Here is an 8,745-nt window from a genome sequence, read left to right on the forward strand (position 1 = left end):
TGGTGCCTGAGGGCTTCTTTTGCTGCTCTCTTTCTACTTGTTCCAGTTGTAGGGTTAATGTTTTGATTATGGCCCTTTCTTCTTTTTGGATATGTGTGTTTATTGCTATAAACTGACCTCTGAGTCCTGCTTTTGCTGTGTCCCAAAGGTTCTGGTATGATGTGTTTTCATTCTCGTTTGATTCTATGAATTTCTTTATTCCATCCTTCATTTCTTCTATAATGCAGTAGTTTTTGAGCAAGGTGTTGTTCAGTTTCCATGTGTTTGATTTTTTCCCTTGCTTTTTCTGTTATTGATTTCTACGTTTATGGCTTTATGGTCAGAAAAGATGCTTTGTAATATTTCGATGCTTTGGATTCTGTTAAGGCTTGCTTAATGGCCTAATATGTAGTCTATTCTGGAGAATGTTCCATGTGTGTTGGAAAAGAAAGTATACTTGGCTGCTGTTGGGTGGAGTGTTCTGTATATGCCTATGAGATCTAGTTGGTTGATTGTAACATTTAGCTCTTCCGTGTCTTTGGTGAGCTTCTTTCTGGATGTTCTGTCCTTCACTGAAAGTGGTGTGTTGAAGTCTCCTACTATTATTGTGGAGCTGTCTATCTTTCTTTTTAATGCTGTTAGAATTTGTTTTATGTATTTTGGATTCCAGATGTTGGGTGCATAAATATTTATTATGGTTATGTCCTCGTGGTGTATTGACCCTTTAATCATTGTATAGTGTCCTTCCTTATCCTTTGTGGGGATTTTACTTTAAAGTCCATTTTGTCAGAGATTAATGTCACCACTCCTGCTCTTTGTTGATTGTTTTCTTGATATATTTTTTCCATTGTTTGAGTTTTAGTTTGTTTGTGTCTTTAAGTCTAAGGTGTGTCTCTTGTAGGCAGTATATAGACAAATTGTGTTTTTTTTTTATCCATTCTGCCAATTTCTGTCTCTTTATTGATGTATTTAGTCCATTTACATTCAGCGTAATTATCAATAGATATGTTTAGTGCTGTCATTTTGATGTCTTTTTTGTGCTTTGTTGACAGTTTTTTTTGTTCCATTTCATTTTCTGTTCTAAGTTGTATTTCTTTGTGTATTTTATTTTCATCTTTTTCATTGTTGTTGATTTTGTATTTGCTGAGTCTTTCTGTTTTTCTTGTTCTTTATTTTGATGTGTAAGACTATTAGTTTTCTTTGTGGCTACCTTAATATTTAACAGTATTTTTCTAAGTTTAAACCAGTCTTTTATTTCTTCGTATTGCCTTGACTTCCTCTCCATATGAAAGACCTATGACTACTCTTTTTAGTCCCTTTTTTTTTGTTTTAATGTTGTCATCTTTTACATATTGACGTCTCTGTTACCCTATTTTCAGTGTTTTAGCTTTGATTTATTTTTGTGACTTCCCTATCTGGGTTGATACCTGGTTACTCTGTCTTGTGTTCTAGTCTTGGGTTATTATCTGATATTATTGATTTCCTAACCAGAGGACTCCCTTTAGTATTTATTGTAATTTTGGTTTGGTTTTTGAAAATTCCCTAAACTTCTGTTTATCTGGAAATGCCCTAATTTTGCCATCATATTTGAGAGACAGTTTTGCTGGATATATTATGCTCGGCTGGAATTTTTTTTCCTTCAAGTCTTTGTATACGTCATCCCATTGCCTTCTTGCCTGCGTGGTTTCTGCTAAGTAGTCAGAGTCTTTTTGACTCTCTTTTGTAGATGACTTTTCATTTATCCCTAGCTGTTCTTAAAATTCTCTCTTTATGTTTGGTACTGGCAAGTTTGATTATAATATGTCTTGATGAGTTTCTTTTGGGATCTACCTGGTGTAGGGTTCGATAAGCATCTTGAATAGATATCTTCTCATCTTTCACGGTATCAGGGAAGTTTTCTGCCAACAAATCTTCAACAATTCTCTCTGCTTTTTGTGTTATCACCCCCTGTTCTGGTACTATAATTACTTGTAGGTTATTCCTCTTGATATAGTGCCACATAATTCTTAGGAATCTTCATTTTTTAAAATTCTTTTATCTGATTTTTCCTCAAATAAGTTGATGTCAACTGCTTTATCTTCAGCCTCACTAATTCTGAATTTCATTGTGTCAATTATGCGCCTATGACTTTCTATTGAGTTGTCTAATTCTGAAATTGTATTGTTAATCTTCTGGATTTCTGATTGCTGTCTCTCTATCGATTCTTACAGCCTTTTAAATTTGTCATTACACTCTTCTCTAATCTCCTTAAGTTCCTCTATTGTTTTGTCTGTGTGTTCCTTGGCTTGTTCTGCATTTTGCCTGATCTCTTGAAGAGTTCTGCATATTAATCTTTTGTATTCTACCTTTGGTAATTCCAAGAAGTTCTCTTCCTCCGGAAAATTTCTTGATTCTTTGTTTTGGGATCTTGTTGAAGCCATCGTAGTCTGCCTCTTTATGTGATTTAATATTTACTGTTGACTCTGAGCCATCTATTAGTTATTATATTTATTTATTTTATATTTGCTTCCTTTGTCCTAGCTTCTTTGTTTTGTTTGTTTTGATATGTGCAAATAGGCTGCTTGTGTGAGCTAGTTTGATTATTGGCATCTTTGAAGCTCACCGGGTGAGTTTAGATCTGTTACTAGGTATGTGAGCCCAGAAGTCTGTTAACTTTTCTAGTATAGAGTCAGCTCAGGGGTCCAGGTGGTCCGTCACCAAGTGTGTGATACAGGCTCTCACCTACAGTCCTAGACAGGTAGGGGTGATTGGAGTAGGCACAGGTATCTGGCTGCAGTAGGGGGTCACACACTGAGCAAGACAGGCAGCTGACAGCTTCCCCTGAGTGTCTGGGAGGAGAGTATGTCCCTGTCCCTAGAGCATGTAGGTGGATGGATTTTGCAGCTGGACTATGAGCACTGAATACTGTTGGCTGTAAGGACTGGGAAGCATCACTTATTCTTGGACACCTGTCATCGGTGGCTAGGTGACATGGATGGAGCCACCAGTCCTCAGACCTGTGATGTGGATAGGTGAGGACCCTGCTTAATGGCACAGCAGAGTTAAATGTCATGAACCTGCCACTTCATCATATAGCCGATACAGTTGAAATTAGGCTTCAGGTGTATACCCTGTTGTACTCTGGTAATGAAGGCCTACACTGTTGAATTGAGCCCACACAGGCCTATGCAAGGGTGAAAGACATTCAAAGTCCATGGACCCCTTATGCCTGTTTCTAGGCAAAGGAGCTGTGCCTACTCTGAGTTCCTGGCTTAGGAGAGCTGGCAGATTACTTTTTCCTGTTTGTTAATTTGTTCTCTCTCCAAGGCTGGAAGAATGGCTTAGGGTGCATGATGGGTCCTGCTTCTAGCCCAGGGGACTTGCAATCCCTGAAGCCAGACTGAGACCAGGTGCAGAGTGTGGAGGGGGCATGTAAATGGGAGAGAGGTTTTTCCCAAAGGGGTTATTTTTTGATCCACATGGTAGGTGGACACATGTACTTATCTTTTCCCAATTGAGCACCACTTGTCACTGGTTCTGGAGGTGTGAGTAGACTCTCTGCCACTTGGTCTCTCCCAACGTGGAAAATGTCTCCCAAACTCTACTACTTGCCTCACCATGCATGCCAGCCTATCCGGTCTAAACGGTGCCAGCTCCCACCAGGTCAGGTCTGACAACTCCTCACTGCTTCAGAACTGTCTCTCCCTCCCCCTGCCACTCAGTCCCATTCCTCAACTTTGTCTTTTATGTTCAGGGCTCCTACATTGTCATATATAATCAATTCACTTGTTTTTTCAGGTCTCTGTTGTAGGAGGGACCACAGGAAGTGTCTGACTACTCTGCCATCTTGCCTCTGCCTCCACCCTGCTGGGTTTTAAAAGCAACTTTCAAACTGAAAAGTGATTCTTTTCTTTTATGGTTTTTGAAAAAATTGTCAGTGGAAGAATAGCTTTCTAATTCTTTTCTCCCATTCTCCAAAGAAAGGTACTGTGATATTTTACTAAATTCAAATTGTGTTTACTGCTCTCAGGCCAGCAATCCAAACAGTGATTGAGGGGAGAAAAAAAGAAAGAAAAGGAAAATGTTTCCTGGTACAATCTCTCTTCTAGTACTAAAGAAGTGCTTTGCCCATTGGGTGGTACATGCCACCCAAATGGCAGAGCAAGTTGTTTTAGGAGAATGTCTTTTGTCTGGTGTTGCTTATAACCGCAAAATAGTTTTTAAGTTAATTGGTTCAGATGTTGCATTGTTTTCAAAGGAGATCAATCTTCTCTCCATGTCTCTCCTTCTGCTTTTTTCCCCTCCTATTTGTTAAGCTCTTTTTGCTTTAATGCTTAAATGTTAACAGTTTATCTGCTGATCCCCTCAGCTCCCAGAGACTGACAATAAATTATCTTTATGTTATGGCTGCTATTAATATACTCCTGTTTGTCTTGGCCTCTGAGTTATGGGTAGCCGTCTGCCTTGAACACTGCATCATAACAGTTGTATAACCTCTTCTAAGCACTGCAGCAAACTTAGATTTATAAATGCCTGTGGAGTGAGAGGAGAGAATGGGGTGGAACTGAGCATGGACATTTAAAACAGACGTTCCCTTCCCTGGAGGTCTCTGTCAGCTCATCTTTCCAGAATGAGTATGGGAGATTCATATTCTCCCTGACATTCCCTGTCTAATTATTCTTTGAACAAGTTTAAGCATGGGGACCAGACAAGGTATCAGTACTAAGTTTTGTGAAGAATTGAGAGGTGCTACCTTGATTGATGTAAAACTCTAGTATACTATCCAGTTTGATAATTTTAGAACTATTTAGAGAAAATACACACATTCAGAATTGAACAGCTTGTCCCTCCAGAGGGGTCCATTGGGCTGGTAACATTTAGCAGTTAGTTAAGATGGACGCTGAATTCCTTGGAGGGTTTAGTTTTTATCATCCTTATACTGGTCCTTGGAGAAATTGCATTTGCACTTCTTACCTGAAACTTTCAACTCCTCTGTACAAGGTCAATGATCCAAACAAATGTTTATAAGCAAAGTGACTAGATAACGTTATAAGTTTTCCCACATTGTTAACAAATGCTTAAGGATGCAGTATTTGGTTGTAAGGTTTTTAGGTTTCATTTTTAAAAGATGTGTGTATAAAAAACCTTAGGAGCATCTAGTCAAGTGGTTTTCAAACTATGTTCTACAGAGTCAAGGGGTTCCAACAAAGTGTCTCAGAATTGTTCAGGTGGTGGAAAGAGGCTCTGTGTCCTCCCTCACCCACCTTAAACCAGAACAGCTCCACACTTTTATCTGTTTTCTGTATTGGGCTTCTAACCAAGGTTTAATCTTAAAAATGAATTTGCTGCTTAAATAATTGGAAAACTACTAATCTAGTCCAACTTTTCCTTTTACAGAAGAGGATACTGAAAGCCAGAGAGACTTTCTAATCTACCCAAGGTGACAATACCACTGGTCAAGATGGATCTAGAACACTAATCTGTTTCCCAATACAATGCTATAAATTACCCCATTAACTACTGGATTTTTCAGTCTAGCCAGAATCAGCATAGGTCAATCAACACCAACCTTGGAACTAACATAGGACCCCAAATAAAATTGATCCTGTCTATGGAAAAGCTGTAGAGCATAGAGGTTAAGCGTGTAGGCTCTGGACTTGCACTGTCTGGGCTCAAATCTCTACTCCACTACTTATGTATTATCCCTATGACCTTGGGTAAGTTACTAACCTTCCCGTAGTTCAATTTCCTCATCTGTAAAATGACAATACTGATAGTACATCTCTTATTGGGCTGTTATGATGATGAAATAAGTCAATACTAATTCTCAGTGAGCTACTGGCAAGTAGTAAACGATTAATAAATATTAGCTTTTATTTGTAAGTTTGTATCACCAGCCTTTTTGAATCCTGGACTTTCTGTAACTTTTCCTTGGATACATGGTAGCCTATAGCTCCTACTACATTCTGTCTTTGGTGCTGAGGATGACCACGTTCTTGGGTGTGTGTTCCTTCATGTCTACTCAAGCCATTATCATAGGGGGTGGAAGGAGTAATTGGATCCTAGGCTGTTTAAACTGGAAAGTTATGTTAGGGATGTGGGAACTGAGGCCCCATGATTGGGAATGATTTGTCCAATCTTATAGGGTTTTCCAAACGGAGATCAGGGAAGAACAGACACCTAACACAATCCTGAGCAGCCTGCAGTCTATCATAAAAAATACTCACTTGTTGGACTTACATGTTTAAATTGCATTTTTATTATTTATTTATTTTTATTGAGGCAAAATCCACATGACATAAAATTAACCATTTTACAGTTTGCAGTTCAGTGGCATTTAGTGTATTCACAAGGTTGTGCACCTATCACTGCTATCTAGTTCCAAAGTGTTTTCACCACCCCAAAAAGGAAACCCTGGACCCATTAAGCAGTCACTTCCCATTCTTCCCTTCCCCCTAGCCCCTAGTAACCACTAATCTGCTTTCTATCTTTATGAGTTTACCTTGTCTGGATAGTTCATGCAAATGGACTACTGTGTTTTTACACAAATAACATGCACCTTCTACATTTTTTTGCCAACTGTGCCCTCCCCCCAGTTTTTTTTTTTCTTACGTGTTGCTGTAAAAAAATAAGCATACTGTGCTTACAAAAGTTGCTCGAGGGGTTGGGGAGGGAGGGCGCGGTTGGCAAACAAAGAAGGCGGTGTTATTTGTTTAAATTATGGTAATACAGTATGTGACATTTTGTGACTGGCTTCTTTCATTTAGCATAATGCTTTGCAGGTTCAACCACATTATAGTGTGTATCATTCCCTGTATGGCTTTTATGTTGCATTTTGATTAAGGTATTTCATTCTCCCCCTTGTCTCCTGCCACCCACTGAAGCGAGGTTGACTGTAACCAAGTTTTTCTATTGGAGTAACTGCTCCCCTTTGTCTCTCCCCTCCCACCTCAAACCTCAGTCATAGATAAGGGTGCTATAATGTGGTTCCATTTCTTACTGCAAACCTGCCTCTAGTTTCTCAGGGAAGGAGACCAAGGACAGAGAAAGCTTGGCTACCTGCCATTTTAGTGGGGCCTACTGTGTTAGCCTCCCTGCCTGTTATGCAGGCAGGTGCCCATGCCCATGCATTTGTGAACTTAGAATACTGGCCTGACAGCTGCAGCATGAACAAGGGACTACAGGGCTGGACAATCTGGCCCCTGAAATACACCTGGGTTTTGTACAGAATCCACACGGTAGTGAAGAGGCTCTCTCTTCCTCAGTGCTCTCTCTGCCAATTTGTTGTCGCACTTCCCCAGCCTGAACCGGGAGCCACTCTGACATGTGGGCCCACTGGGTCTTGGCAACAATGTCATAATGCAGATTACCAGAGCAATATGTCACGGCATCATTTCGTGATCTTGAGGTGTTCCATTTGCTAAGGGGGTGAATTCATTGTCTGTAATGATGAGCATCTGAAGGGTAAGGGAGAATTTTTTAAAAAAATCACTATACTAACCAGGCTCAATAATTCCTGTTTTTAGCTTGGATCTAATGCTGAGGAATTTCTGGCATCCTTCCTTGGAATCAATTACTGTCAATTTTTTCACATTTTACATCAGTTAAAGGAACATTGTCGAGATAAAATCTTGCCCGACATAGAATTTTTTTGTTTGTTTCAATTTCCTTACACTCATAAACCAAGAACTTCACAGATCATTTTGCCAAAAAACGTATTCTGAGAGCCAAATGTATGGTTTCAGTCTTTATTTGGGCTGTGGTGAGGAAAGCAGGATCTTCTTTTCCTTGGCCCCACATTGGTTAGTTTTACTACTCTGGCCCTTCTCTGAGACGCTCAGGCGTGCCCTTGGGTCTGTGTTTTGCCTTGTGCCCTGATTCCTTGGGTGCATGTGCACTTGCTGATAGAGTTATTTCTATTCATCTGTCTGGGGTGCAGGCTGGGTCACAGCAGGGCAGAGCTGCCTGGAAGGGGTCAGGGCAGGGACCCAGAGTGGTCTAAAGGGCAGCAACTCTCAGGCAGGCATGAGGCCATACTCGACGGGCCTGAAGGATCAGGCAGGAGATGTAGGTCCGGGTGCCGTGCGCTTGAACTCAGGGAAGTTAGCTGAGGCAGAAAGGATTAAACGGGTACCTTTTGAGGCAAAGAAGGTGGAAGCTGGAAACCCAGCAAGAGGAGGAGCACCAGCAGGCTGGAGACACTTCCCTGAGTGTAGGTCCTAAGGCAGGGGCTTTGTCCTGTCCTCATTGACATTTTCTTTTGTTCCCTGTGTCTAGCAAGAACCCACAGGGGTATGTTTGCTGCTGTAGGGCAAACCAGGTCTCTGCAGGTGCAACTTATCCCTAATTAAAGATGGAGAGAGGCCTGGAGTTTATCCAATGTGAGTTGTTAGCAAGAGATTTTGTTCTTTTGTAGCAAAGAGATCCAGATAGCTGCTGTCTCACTGTCCACGGCCATCCCTGGGATTCCCCCACCAGGCTGACCCTCTTCCCATCATCAAAACTGAACATCCAAAGGGTCAGACATCTCCTCACTCTCTTGGGGGTCCAGCTTGGACTTTGTCTTTCTTATCATCATAACATGCTCTTGGTACGGGAAAACTAAGGCTCATGCCACTCAAGAGCCTATCCATGCATCCCTTCTCCGAGCCCTCTAGTGCCCAGGTGACTTTGAGCTGACTAAACGGTGGTCCAGGTTCATTGGCACACAGGTGGGCAGCATGGGGTTTCAGCTGAGTTCTCTGGACTAAGCCACATAGAAACAAACTGCTTTCTTGCTTCCTTTCC

Source organism: Trichechus manatus, unplaced genomic scaffold (assembly GCF_000243295.1).
Source record: "Trichechus manatus latirostris isolate Lorelei unplaced genomic scaffold, TriManLat1.0 scaffold00081, whole genome shotgun sequence".
Classification (NCBI taxonomy): Eukaryota; Metazoa; Chordata; class Mammalia; order Sirenia; family Trichechidae; genus Trichechus; species Trichechus manatus.